Here is a 15,442-nt window from a genome sequence, read left to right as displayed (position 1 = left end):
ATTACCATGAGCTGTATGTTTCTTTCATTGAATGACGCGTTCTTTGCCTGATCCGAGCCTAGCCGCATTTGATCCTGAAATTGAAAGAACTATTTCACGTATTAGGCGAGCTCAGCGTCGGTTAACCTCTGAGGGTGGTGAACTGATTGTTATCGATTCACCAGTCTCATCTGAGGGCGAATCTGAACCGCCATCTGAGGAAGAAACAAGCTCCTTTACTATTGATTCAGTTGATTCACGTGCAGATAACATGGCAGCACCTAGGAGGATTACTCTCCAGGAGCCTATCAAGTACCTCAGGGATTTTCAGACAGCCTGTTCTACTGTTAGGCGTCATGGTGCAAATGAAACTTCTATTATGTTAACCGTCTTCCCGTTTTCTCTTGAGGGAAAGGCGAGGGAGTGGTACTACTCCCAACCTGAAGCAACTGTCACCAACTGGGATACGCTCATGAAAGAATTCTTGGAAAAATACTTTCCAGCTGAAGTTACAGATAGATTGAGGAAAGAGATCTCCTGCATTGTTCAAGGAGAATCAAAGACTCTTTATGAGTACTGGGAGCGCTTTAAGAACCTTCTGGACGTATGCCCCAATCACATGATTGACAGGCTAGTGTTGATCAGCTACTTCACTCAAGGCATGAAGCCTCGGGATAAAACTACACTGGATGGTGCTAGTAATGGTTCTCTGAAGAAGTACAAGACCGCAGGTGAAGCATGGCAACTAATCAGTGACTTATCTGAGTCCACTAGAAATCACAGGCACAGGAGCAGCCACTCAAAGGCTGTTGCAGAGGTTTCCTCTAGCAGTGAGACTACTGCTCTTACACAGAGTATATGTGAAATGACCAATCTACTGAAGCAGATGCAGTTGAATCAACAACAAACTCAGCCTTCCCCACCACAACAAAGCCAACAGTTAGTCCTCCAAAGAGTATGCAGAATCTGTGCTGATTATAGTCATTATACTGATGAATGCCCGCAGCTCCAACAAGAAGACAACACTGTGGCAGCTACTCATAACTTCTATGACCGCCCGAATCAAGGATACAATCAACAAGGCGGCAACTACAACCAAGGTGGGAACTATAATCAAGGATGGCAGGACAACTCTAACCAGGGTTGGAGAGATAATTCCAACCATGGCTGGAGGGACAACTATAACAGAGGAGGCAGAGACAACCAAGGAAACCAGAGGTGGAATAACAACAGACAGCAGAATCAGAACCAACCTTACAGAGCACCTCACCTGAGGCAGTCACAAGGACCCCAGCACAACTAACAACAGGCCCCTCAGATCACTTATCCTACTTCCTCATCAAATGACGAGATGCTTCGTTCTCTTGCACAAGGACAACAAGACTTGCAGACTACACTGAACTCTACTTTAAATGGTCTGAATGCCACTTTACAAGCTCTCGTCTCTCGAATAGATTCATTACCTGCTTCCACCAACCAGCCTTCAAGCTCCAGTAGAATTCCTTCTCAACCCTCACCTAACCCTAAGGGTGGCATCAATGCCATCACTTTTAGGTCCGGAACCACACTGTAAGAGAGGAATCATGAGGAGCCAAGCCCACTAGAACATGCCCCAGTTAAAGATATAGTTGAAGTGGAAGATGCTGAAGAGGAAGAGGAAGTACAAGACATAGATGAACAAGACAAGGTTGAAAAAGAAGTAGCTCAGCCAAGGAATGGAGCACCAAAGGATGCAGAAGCTACAAGTGATGCCATTCCTATCCCATTTCCACACCTTGCAAGGAAGTCCAGAAAGCATATGGAACTTGATCCCAAAATGGTAGAAATTTTCAAAAAGGTTGAGGTAACTGTTCCCCTTTTTTATGTTATTCAACAAGTACCTTAATATGCGAAGTTTCTAAAAGATTTATGCATACATAAAGATAAAATTAATGAATTAGAAACTATTCATTTAGGTAGTTCTATATCTGCTTTAATGGGAGGTATACCTGAAAAATGTAGTGATCCAGGTCCATGCATGGTTAACTGTACCATTGGAGGTGTAATATTTTCTGACTGCATGTGTGATTTAGGAGCGTGTGTTAGTATAATACCATTGTCTATATATGATACTTTGAGGCTCCCTCCCTTAAAAAGGTCGGCAGCTCGTTTTGTGTTAGCAGATAAAAGCATTATTACAGTAGTTGGAATTGCTGAAGATGTATTAGTGAGCATTAAGGGGCTCACATTTCCCATTGACTTCTATATCCTGGAAATGCCCTCTAATGACTCAGGAAGACCATCATCAATCCTGCTTGGAAGACCATTCCTAAAGACTTCGAATTTCAAGCTGGATGCATTCTCAGGAACTTACTCCTTTGAGATAGATGGCAGAGCAGTGAGTTTCAGTTTAAATGAAGCTATGAAGCACCCTATGGAAGATCATTCTATCTTCCAGTGTGACATCATTGATGAAACTGTAGCTGAAGTTCACCAAGAAGACGTAGAAGAGAAGCACATGGAGCAAGGTCCAAGTGTGGGGACACCCTCTGAACATAATGAAGACACTTTGCCATTATCACTAGTTCCAGATAATCCAGAGCCTAGCCATGAGCAGAAATTAGAATTGAAGCCCTTTCCTCCACACCTCAAGTATGCTTACCTTGAAGATAATCAGAAATTCCTAGTTATCATTGCAAGGGAACTCACTTCCCAACAAGAGGAGCAACTGCATAGTGTGCTGAGAAAACACAAGAAAGCAATTGGATAGAGCTTGGCGGATATAGTAGGCATCAGCCCTCAAGTTTGTGAGCACATAATATATTTAGAAGATGGGGCAAAGCTTATCTGTCAACCCCAGAGAAGATTGAATCCCACCATCTTAGAAGTTGTCAAGAAAGAAGTGACCAGGCTACTTGAAGCAGATATTATCTACCCCATTTCAGACAGCAAATGGGTCAGTCCAGTAAAAGTGGTGCCCAAGAAGTCTGGAGTCACAACAGTAAGGAATGAGCATGGAGAACTCTTAACAACTAGAGTGCAGAATTCATGGAGGGTTTGCATTGACTATAGGCGTCTCAACCAAGCTACTCGCAAGGATCACTACCCCTTGCCATTAATTGATCAGATGCTTGATCGCCTATCAGGTAAATCCCATTACTATTTTTTAGATAGTTATACATGCTATTTTCAAATTCATATAGCTCCTGAAGATCAGAAGAAGACTACTTTTACATGTCCTTTTGGAACGTATGCATATAAGAGGATGCCTTTTGACTTATGTAATGCACCAGCTACTTTCCAAAGATGTATGATGAGTATCTTTTCAGATCATATTGAGATCTGTATGGAAGTTTTTATGGATGATTTTAGCGTTTATGGTGATTCCTTTAGCTTTTGCTTGGATAGTTTAGCTAGAGTATTAGACAGGTGTGTTATTTCAAACCTTGTATTGTATTTTGAAAAATGTCATTTTATGGTAAAACAAGGGATTGTTCTAGGACATGTTGTTTCTAATACTGGTATTTCTGTAGATCCATCAAAGGTATATGTCATTTCTAGTTTACCTTACCCCTCCTCTGTGAGGGAAGTCTGTTCGTTCCTTGGCCATGCAGGTTTTTACAGGAGATTCATTAAGGACTTCAGTAAGGTAGCATTGCCTTTATCCAGACTACTGCAGAAAGATATTGAGTTCGAGCTCAGTGAGGATTGCATGTAAGCATTTGATAAGCTGAAGATCGCCCTGACTCAAACTCCAATTGTGAGAGGACCAGACTAGAGCCAACCATTTGAGATTATGTGTGATTCCTCCAACCATGCAGTGGGAGTGGCGCTGGCTCAGCGCAAAGGTAAGGATCCTTTCGTAATTGCTTATGCGTCTAAGACCTTAGACGCTGCTCAGTCTAATTACACTACTACTGAAAAAGAGCTTCTTGCTATTGTTTTTACTCTGGATAAATTTCGAGCCTATTTACTTGGTACTAAGGTAGTAGTGTACTCAGACCATGCAACTCTAAAATATCTATTAGCTAAAAAAGAGTCCAAACCAAGGTTAATACGTTGGATACTGTTGCTGCAAGGGTTTGATTTAGAAATTAAGGATAGGAGCGGTAACCAGAATTTAGTGGCAGACCACTTGAGTCGCCTTGAGCACATTAAGGATGACTCCACTCCTATTAATGATACTTTTCCATTTGATAGCTTGCATGTAGTATCTGAAGTAGTTCCTTGGTATGCACCTGTAGCTAATTATCTAGTTAGCCATACTTTCCCTCCCAATTTCACTAAGCATCAAAGGGACAAGCTGAAAAGCAAGTCTAAATATTATATATGGGATGACCCATATTTGTGGAGGTGTGGTGCTGACCAGATAATTAGAAGATGTGTACCCTAATCAGAATTCCAGTCCATTTTAGAGGCCTGCCACTCTTTTGAGAGTGGAGGACATTTTGGCCCTCAAAGAACAGCTAGAAAAATCTTAGACTGTGGATTCTGGTGGCCTACTCTTTTTAAAGATGCTGCTGTTTTTTCTGTAAATCTTGTTCCCCATGCCAAAGGTTTGGTAATATATCCAAGAGAGATGAGATGCCTCAACAGATTATACTATTCTATGAAATTTTTTATGTTTGGGGTATTGACTTCATGGGTTCATCTCCAAACTCTAGTGGTTACCTTTACATACTGTTAGCAGTAGATTATGTCTCTAAAGGAAGCTGCAACTAGCAGAATTAGAGAACCTTCACCGAGAAGCATATGACAACTACAGGCGATACAAAGAGAAAATGAAGGCTGTCCATGACAAGCACATAAAAAGGAGAGAATTCAGACCAGGGGAGTTAGTTCTTCTTTATAACTCCAGACTGAGGCTCATGCCAGGAAAGCTGAGATCAAGATGGAAAAGTCCCTACAGAGTAGAAAAGGCAGAGCCATACGGAGTTTTTCACCTGCATCATCCTACTAGCTCCAAATTCATCAAGTTCAATGGACATCGCCTAAAGCTTTATCATGGTGAGAAGATGAAGGATCACAAAGAGCTAGAGGTTTTCCTCTTGGAAGACCCACCAACAGAAGCAGAATGAGCCTGAAGACCGTCCAACTTAAGGACGTAAAAGCAAAGTGCTAGGTGGGAGACAACCCACCATGGTATGATCATTTTGTTTCAGTCTTAGTTTTGTTTTATTTTATTCCACTTTATTTTTCTTAGTGACTCTTCTCAAAATCTCTGCATATAGTCTGCATTTGCATTTGCATTCTGCATATATAAAAAAAAATTCACAGGACGCACTAGCGTCACTAACACGTCCGCATCATATGTGCATTCGAAGCAAAGGAGAAAAGAAGCAGAGAGTCATGCTGGAGCATGGCTGGAGGCGTGCCTTAGGCATAAACATGCCCACGTGAACGCGTCACTGACGCGTCTGCGTCACTTCAAAAATCAGCCCTCCACGTGTGCGCGTCACCCACGCGCACGCGTGACCCTGCAAAATCGACGTAAAGAGGTATATGGCAGAGAGTTATGATGGAGTGGGGCTGGAATGGTGCTGGAAGCAGAAATCCTATCACGCGCACGCGTCCTCCACGCGTACGCGTCATTTTTCAAAGTAAGGCCATTCACGCATGCGTGTCACCCTAAATTTTGGCAATGTGCATATGAAACAGAGAGTTGTGCGTGCGCGAGGCTGCACTCACGCCAATAGCACAAATCAGGTCACGCGTGCGCGTCACCCACGCATACGCGTCACTTGAAAATTAAAATAGCGCCAACCACGCGATCGCGTGCTGACCTACGCCAGAATTCCTATCTTTTCTTTCCCAATCCTAATTTTTTCTTTTCCTTCTTATTTCTTTCTTCCTCCTTCTCACTTTTTACTTTCTCCCCCCTTCTTTTTTCACATCCATTATCAAAGTATTTTTTTCTTTTCTTCTTCCCTCTTTACTTTTTCATTATTATTTTTATTTATATTTTCTTCTTCTTTTTCTTTTTACTTTCATTATTTATGTTTTCTTTGTCTTTCTTTTTCTTTTTACATTCTTTTAATTGGTGTTAGAAATTTTATTGGGTGATTGTTTTCTACTATATTTTGCTTGTGGATTATTATTAAGGAATTGTTTGACAATTATTAATTATCTTAGGGTTGCTTGCATGTTCAATTTAATACTTTCAATAACATATTTACCATGCATGCTAAGTGTTTGTGAAAAAGTCCGTATGGTATTGTGCATTTTTAAATTATTCTATTCTTCTACTCTAATGCATGCTTTTCACAAAATCCCTTTTTATATATTATTGATTAAATATAATTGTCAATACAAACAGGTTGTTAGTTTGAAACACTTGATAATCAAATTGGGCAATTAATGCTTGATCTATGCTACTCATGCCTTTGCCAGCATGCCAATAAACATCTTGCATCTACTTGCCATAACATGCACTTGCTATATTTCCATTGATGAACTTATCACATGTAGTCGCAACCATGTGTTAACGACATCCTTCTTTTCCGTGCATTGATTATCACTTGTACCATCCTCTTCCTTGCTCTAACCCTTAGTTTTAAAGTTACTTTCTTTTTTCCTTTTCAAGATGGCCACCAAGAAAGGTAAAGAGAAAGCTACTCCCAAACCACCGGCAAGGAAAGGAACAAAAAGAGCACTAGCTACGGAGCCATCTTCAACAGCAGTAAAGCCCTCAACAAAGCGAATCAAGAGGATCATCAAGGTCGATGAAAAAGATCAAGCCTTTCCAGTAAAGGACACTGCGCGGTTCACTAACCGCTACTGTGAGCAGATGTTCCCCATCCTAGCTGAGAGGAACTATAATAATGAGTACCTTCTCATCCTCCCGACCAACATTGTTGATTTTGTTGAGCTCCGAATTGAACGAAGACAATGGGGATTCCTACGGAGACAGCCACGGTAGGTCAATCTTTCATGCGTAGTTGAATTCTACTCAAACTTTCACGTGCCAACCCTACAATCTGTCTATGTCCGTCAGAAGCAAGTCCCCATAACTGAAGAAGCTATTCAGCAACCTTTAGATCTTCTACCTACTCCAAAAGGATTGGACACATTCCAAAAAGTCTCTTTCAAGCGCTAGACATACCAATTTGACTGGGACGCCATTCTCAGAATTATAGCACAACCTGGCAGCAGATGGATCTATGGATACCATCAATCCCGACCAAAGGGAATATTGGCTTCAGTACTCACCTTGGAAGCTCGAGTATGGGCACAGATTATGTCCCATTACGTCTTTCCGAGCACTTATGAGTCCTCCTTCACTGCAGATATGGCTGTTTTACTCTGGTGTATCCTTACAGACCAGCCTCTCAATTTACCAAGACACATCCGGAATGCTATGGGACACGTACAGATTGTGGGTAACCTACCTTTTCTCGCCTTGGTTTCAGATCTAGTCTCAGCAGCCGGAGTCTCCTACAGAGCTGGGGACACCAAGGCCATGATTCCACGGGATGATCAGTACGTCCCTAACAGGAAGTATATCAGACCTCCAACAGCCACTACTAGCCGGACTGCAGAACCAGCGAAAGATATCCCTTCTTCTTCCACATCACAAGCACCTTCAACAAACCAACTGCTCTATTAGATACTTGAGAAATTGGACCGGCTTGACCAGCAAGGAAAGCAAAGAGAGCACTGTAACAAGCGCCGATTTACATACCTCAAGGAGCTGCTTGTTGGTAACCACCCTGATAAACCATTATTTTATGATTTATATTGTGTTTAATTGAGTGGTTTTATCAAGTCTTTACCCACTTATTCATATGAATAGCATGACATTACAATTCCTTCGCAAAATTGTTCCATGGTTGAAAACTTGCTTCCTAGAGATCTTTTAATCATACATTTTAACTCTCCTTTATCCCATTTGATGCCATTATCTGTGTGTGTTAAGTGTTTCAGGCTTCATAGTGCAGGAATGGCTTAGAGAATGGAGAGGAAGCTTGCGAAAATTGAAGGAACACAAGAAACTAAGGAGATGACCAGCGAACAATGACGCGAGCGCATGGCTCACGCGAGCGCGCGAAAAGAAGAAATCACAGCGACGCGAAAGCGTGCCTGACGCAAATGCGTGGATTGAAGTATGCACGAATGACGCGAACGCGTGAACGAAGCGAATGCGTGACAAGAAAAATCACAGAATCACGCGAACGCGTAAATGACGCATACGCGTGACCTGCGCGATCTGCAAAAAAATAATAGAATACGCTGGGGACAATTTCGGGCCATATTTTGACCCAGTTTTGAGCCCAGAAAAGCAGACTAAATGTAGGGAACATGCAGAAACTCAACAGGCATCCACACACATTCAGATACTTCGATATCAGGATTACTTTTAGATCTGAATCTAGATTAGCTTTACATTAGTAGTTTATGCTTTTGCTTTGGATTTTTGGATGCTGAAGAATCATTACCTCCGTGAAGACACTACTTTAGGTTGTTTCCTTATTCCTTTATTTTTTATTAGTTGCTCATTGACCATATTCAATTAAGTATGTTGCATTTTGAATTTATTGATATATAAAGTTACTTTTAATTTTAATTAATTTTAATTCTCTATTTTATTCTATTTAGTTTATTATGTCTTCTTATATTTTTATGAATATTAATTCCATGTCAATGGAGAAGATCTTCTACTTGACATGGGGGTTGATTAAGAGGAGACACTTGAGTTGGAACGCTCAAGTGCTTAGTTAAATTGAACATTGTTGGCTAATTCTATATCTACTAACGCTAGGATCTGCGGATAAGAAGCAGTCCAATCACTTGACTTTCCTTTACTCAGTAAGGGTTAACTAAGTGAAAACAACAACCGCTTTACATGACATTTGAGAAGATTCCAACAAGGATAGAACTTCTGATTAATTAACTCCCCAGTCAAGGCTTTTTATATTAATAATAATTCTCAATTTTATTACTTTAATTTACAATTATTTTAATTACTTATTATCCAATTCAAACCTTCTGGAAAATTTCTAATTGATAAATTAGCACTCTTTCTCTTAACTCGTTGGGAGACGACCTGGGACTCATACTCCCAGTATTTTTAATTTTAATTTTTATTTCTATCTTATTTTTAATTTTAATTTTTGTGACAACCTAGTGCACGAAATTGTGATCTCAACTGCGCCAACAGCTTGGTACGCACAATCGTAATCTCAACTCTTTTTCACAACTCCGCACAACTAACCAGCAAGTGCACTGGGTCGTCCAAGTAATAAACCTTACGTGAGTAAGGGTCGATCCCACGGATATTGTCGGCTTGAAGCAGGCTATGGTCATCCTTGCAAATTTTAGTCAGGCAGATTGAAATGGTTATAAAGTTTTGATAATTAAAACATAAATAAAATATAAAATAAGATAGAAATACTTATGTAATTCATTGGTGGGCTTTCAGATAAGCGTATGAAGATGCTTTGTTCCTTCTGAACCTCTGCTTTCCTACTGTCTTCATTCAATCATTCGTACCCCTTTCCATGGCAAACTGTATGTTGGGGGATCACCGTTGTCAATGGCTACCATCCGTCCTCTCAGTGAAAATAGTCCAAATGCGCTGTCACCGCACGGCTAATCATCTGTCGGTTCTCACTCATGTTGGAATAGGATCCATTGATCCTTTTGCGTCTGTCACTACGCCCAACACTTGCGAGTTTGAAGCTCGTCACAGTCATCCCTTCCCAGATCCTACTCGGAATACGACAGACAAGGTTTAGACTTTCCAGATCTCAGGAATAGCCACCAATAATTCTAGCCTATACCACGAAGACTCTGATCGTGAACCAGGAGGCTAAGAGATATGCATTCAAGCTTGTTTTTATGTAGAACGGAAGTGTTTGTCAGGCACGCATTCATAAGTGAGAATGGTGATGAGTGTCACTTGATCATCACATTCATCATGTTCTTGTGTGCGAATGAATATCTTAGAATAAGAATAAGCTTGAGTTGAATAGAAAAACAATAGTACTTTGCATTAATTCATTAGGAACAGTAGAGCTCCACACCTTAATCTATGGGGTGCAGAAACTCCACCGTTGAAAATACATAAGTGAAAGGTCTAGGCATGGCCGTGAGGCCAGCCTCCATTGTCTAAGGACTAAATGTTCCAAAGATGTGAAATAAATCTCTAGAAGTAGTTTTTATACTAAACTAGTAGCTAGGGTTACAGAAAATAAGTAACTAAGTGCAAATAGTGCAGAAATCCACTTCCGGGGCCCACTTGGTGTGTGCTTGGGTTGAGCATTGAAGCTTTCACGTGTAGAGACTCTTCTTGGAGTTAAACACCAGGTTGCAGCCTGTTTGTGGCATTTAACTCTGGTTTGTAACCTATTTCTGGCGTTTAACTTCAGAATAGAGCAGGAAGTTGGCGTTTGAACGCCAGTTTGCGTCATCAAAACTCGGGCAAAGTATAGACTATTATATATTGCTGGAAAGCCCTAGATGTCTACTTTCCAAGGCAATTGAGAGGGCGCCAATTAGGTTTCTATAGCTCCAAAAAATCCACTTCGAGTGCAGGGAGATCAGAATCCAACAGCATCTGCAGTCCTTTTTCAGCCTCTGAATCAGATTTTTACTCAGGTCCCTCAATTTCAGCCAGAAAATACCTGAAATCACGAAAAAATACACAAACTCATAGTAAAGTCCAGAAATGTGAATTTTTCTTGAAAACTAATAAAAACATAGTAAAAACTAACTAAATTATACTAAAAACTACCTAAAAATAATGCCAAAAAACGTATAAATTATCCACTCATCACAACTCCTTTTAAATTGAGAAGGCAGATCTTAGTTGGTTAAGAACTGTACTTGCAATGCAATTCATTTATTAAATTTCTTAACTGGTCGATTTCCGCCACCATCAATTTTTGGCGCCGTTGCTGGGGAATTGCAATAGTGTGTTAGATTATTAATTAGTGTACATATTGTTATTTTTATTTACGTATTTTATTTTTATTTTGTTACCATGAGCTATATGCCTTTCTCATTGAATGACGCGTTCATTTCCTGATCCGAGCTTAGCCGCTTTTGATCCTGAAATTGAAAGAACTCTTTCACGTATTAGGTGAGCTCGACGTCGGTTAGCCTCTGAGGGTGGTGAAGTGATTGTTATCGATTCACCAGTCTCATCTGAGGGCGAATCTGAACCGCCATCTGAAAGCGAGACAAGCTCCTTTACTACTGATTCAGTTGATTCACGTGCAGGTAACATGGCAGCACCTAGGAGGATTACTCTCCAGGAAACTGGAGCCCCAGATTTTTCGCTGCAACTCGTTGGGAGACGACCTGGGACTCATACTCTCAGTATTTTTAATTTTAATTTTTGTGACAACCCCTTTTAAATTGAGAAGGCAAATCTTAGTTGGTTAAGAACTATACTTGCAACGCAATTCATTTATTAAATTTCTTAACTGGTCGATTTTCGCCACCATCACACCCACCTGAAGAAGACCCAGACACCCCGGACTCCACCTCATTTACCAGCACAGGGAGCCATGACGGTCCCGATTGTGGAGATGCTGCTACCAGCCCCCCTTTGTTCCTAACTGATGGCACCGAGGATGGTGCCAAGCTTTAAGTGTGGGGAGGTCGGTCAGTACCTGACTTCCAGAGGTAAATTCTCTTTCTTAACACTAATAAATTAGTTATTTTTCTTTTGTTTAGGATAGGATAAATTGCATAGTAATAGGTATTTGCGTGCATGTTCTAATTGGTTGAAAAATAATAAGTTTCTTTTCAAAGACTCTATTTTGAAAAATTTCACTAATTTAAATCAAAACCTTTGTGTTAAACTTGTTTGAAGATTGCAAATTGGAACATGGTTTAAAGCTAGAACACACAACCTGTGAGACTTGAGCTTAATTACATAGTTACATTATTTAACCATAATATTTTATTCGTATGTGTTTACTTCTCTATGATTGTAATCTATATTTTGTTCCATCCTATATGTCCAATGTTTAATGTGTTATATGCATGCATATGATTGAGGCCATTATTTGATTATTAACTCACTTATCCCAAATAGCCTACCCTTTCAATTACCTTTGTTAGCCACTTTGAGCCTTTTTATCCCCCTTGTTTTATATTTTACCACATCACTAGCCTTAAGCAGAAAAACAAATTAAATACCCCAATTGAATCATTCGTTAGCTTAAGATAGAGATTGTGTGTTAACTAAGTATGGAAAAACTGTGGAAACATGGGTTAATAAGGGAATATGTTATGTTTTTACAATTGATAAAATATTAGGAATTTGGGTACCTACTCATGTAAGACCAGAAAAATTAAAATCCACGTGTATTGATAGTGTTATGTTTATTTTTTATGCTTCAAAAAAATTCAAAAAAAAATATATTCAATAAATAAATAAATGAATAAGGGGACAAAAATTACCCCAATGCTAAGTTAAGTTAATAAAAGATCAATGCATGTGTGATATAAGTTAAGAGAAAAGTTGATGCATGAGTATGTGATTCAAAAGTGGAAAAATTTTGGGTAGCTAGGCATAAATTTAAAAGAATGTAGAGTATGTATAGGTAAGAGCTTAGGTTAATCAAGGATTCAATTTATAGCTCACTTAGCCATATATATACCCTCACCCTTACCTTAGCCCCATTACAACCTTGAAAAGACCTCATGATGTTTCCATTGGTACATTAAATATTTGTTAATTGGTTAGGTGAAGAACAAGGTTTAGAAAGCATGACTAGAGAAGACTAGAGTAATTACCCTATACACTTGAGTGATTAGAGTGCACATATACTATCAGTGAGGGTTCAAAGCTTGATTCTATGTTCCCTGCTTTCATGAGCTGTCTTCTTACAAGTTTACTTGTTTTTACTTTATGATTGTAATTAGTGATATTTGATTTCTATTTGTCTTGAAGAAATTATTTACTTTTAACCAAGTAGGCAAAATCATTTTAGCATATAGTTGCATTCACATACATAGGTTGCATTGCATTGCATGAGTCTTACTTTTTTCTACTCATCTATTTTATCTCCTTGAGCTAAGCATGAGGACGTGCTAATGTTTAAGTGTGGGAAGGTTGATAAACCACTATTTTATGGTTTATCTTGTGTTTAATTGAGTGGTTTCATCAAGTCTTTACCTACTTATTCATATGATTTGCATGATTTTACAATCCCTTCCTAGTTTTGTTTTATGGTTGAAAACTTGCTTCCTAGAGATCTTTAATTAGTATATTTTAATTCTCCTTTATACCATTCGATACCATGATCCGTGTGTTAAGTGTTTTAGGCTTTATAGGGCAGGAATGGCTTAGAGAATAGAGAGGAAGCTTGCAAAAATGGAATAAACACAAGAAACCAAGGAGATAACCAGCGAGCACCGACACACACGCATGGCTCACGCGAGCACGCGGAATGGAGAAATTTGCAGCGACGCGTGCGCGTGCCTGACGCGTACGCGTGGATTGGAGTCTGCACAAGGACGCGTGCGCGTTACTGACGCCAACGCGTGACACGCCAAAATAACCAGCGACGCGCACGCGTGACTGACGCGTACGCATGACCTACGCAATCTGCAGAAATAACAGAAAACGCTGGGCACAATTTCGGGTCGAGTTTTGACCCAATTTTTGGCCCAAAAACACAGAATAGAGCCAGGGAACATGCAGAAACTCAACACACATTCACACATTCTCATTAGCGTAGTTTTAGGATTTTAGATCTGAATCTAGAGAGATAATTACTCTTCCTCTAAGTTTTCTTTACATTCATAGTTTATTGCTTTTGCTTTTGGATATTAAAGAGTCATTACCTCCGTTGAAGATATTATTCTAGTTTGTTTTCTTACTCCCTATTTATTTATTCCATATTCTTAATTCTTGTTTAAAGTTACAATTGGATTATTTTCATGGATTATTAATGAAAATGATTACTTTTATTTTTAATTAAATTGCAGTTATTGTCTATCATGTCTTTCTTTTATTCCCTTTTTAATTCTATGCAATTAATTTTCATGTCAATGCAGTAGATTCCCTACTTGACATGGGGGTTGATTAAGAGGAGACACTTGAATTGGAATGCTCAAGTGATTAGTTAAATTGGAAGTTGTTGACTAATTCTGTATTTACTAATGCTAGACCTTCCCAAGGAAGAGGACTAGGATTTGCGAATAAGAGTTAGCTCAATCACTTGACTTTCCTTTATTTAGTAAGGGTTAACTAAGTGAAAATAACAACCTCTTTATACTACACTTGAGAAAATTCCAACAAGGATAGAACTTCCAATTAATCATTCCCCCAGTCAAGGCTTTTTATTTTGAATAATATAAATTCCTTTTAATATTTATTGCACTTAATTACAATTGTTTATTTTCTGTTATTCAACTCTTAAAATTCTCAGAAAACTCCTGATTAATAATTTAGTACCCTTTCTAGCAACTCGTTGGGAGTCGACCTGGGACTCATACTCCCAGTATTTTTATTCTAAACTTTTGTGACAACCTTTCTAAATTGATGAGGCAGATTTTTGCTGGTTAAGAGCTATACTCGCAACGCTGTTCTATTATATTATAATCTCTTAATTGGCCTAATCTTTGCCACGCATCAGTGGCAAAGTAAAGTTTTAGGAAAGGTGCTGCCAAAATTTTTATAAGAATTTTGGAAATATTATTTTAGTTAATTGGGATTGAAGAATTGTTTTATTTGATTTTGACTCATTTAGAAAAGACTTATGCTTTTTGTTTGATTAAAGAATTTCATTTGGAGGGGTTTGTGGTAAATTTAAAAGTAATTAATTTTTTTATTGAATAATTCCATTTTATGGTGTTTTGGAAAGGTTAAAGTGTTTGAATTTTGATTTAGCAAAATGGAACGATTTCCAAGCCTTTAGGAATGTTTTAAATTTAAGAATGAAATTGAAATTCAGTTTTGGTAATTTGATTAACTCAAAAATGAGTTTACTTCTGTAATTCCAATTAAAGAATCATGATTTCAGGATTTTAACGAACTTATAGTAATGAGGTTGATTTTTCAAAATAAACCAAAAATGAGATTTGGTTGTCGCTCCCTTAAAGTCTTGAGACTCTGTCGTGGAGTTTAATTAATAAATAATTTTTTAGTATTTTGAAAGAGGTTTAAACCTGATTTGGTGAATGATGACGGATTGGAGAGATTGAGAATACCCTCCGAGTTATATGTTATATTCGTGAGTGAAGATTTTAACGAGATGAGGATTGAGAAGTGTGATGGACACTATATCCCAGAATGAATGGACTAGTTGAGGTAGAGGATTCCCTCTCTTATGTTGTGATTATGAATAAAGAGGCAATAAAATTTATGTTGTGAGGGTAGTGTTTTATCCTACTCACGGAATGATGAGTTTTGATAAAGATATAGATCATTATGCTTGCGAGGTGTACACATCTGAAAGAGCAAATTTCTCGCACGATCTAGAATTTTCTCAAATAAATTCCCGTTGTAAGTATAGCTTCTAAATCG

The sequence above is a fragment of the Arachis ipaensis genome, chromosome B07 (genome assembly GCF_000816755.2).
Source record: "Arachis ipaensis cultivar K30076 chromosome B07, Araip1.1, whole genome shotgun sequence".
NCBI lineage: Eukaryota > Viridiplantae > Streptophyta > Magnoliopsida > Fabales > Fabaceae > Arachis > Arachis ipaensis.
Note: the sequence above shows the minus strand (reverse complement) of the source record.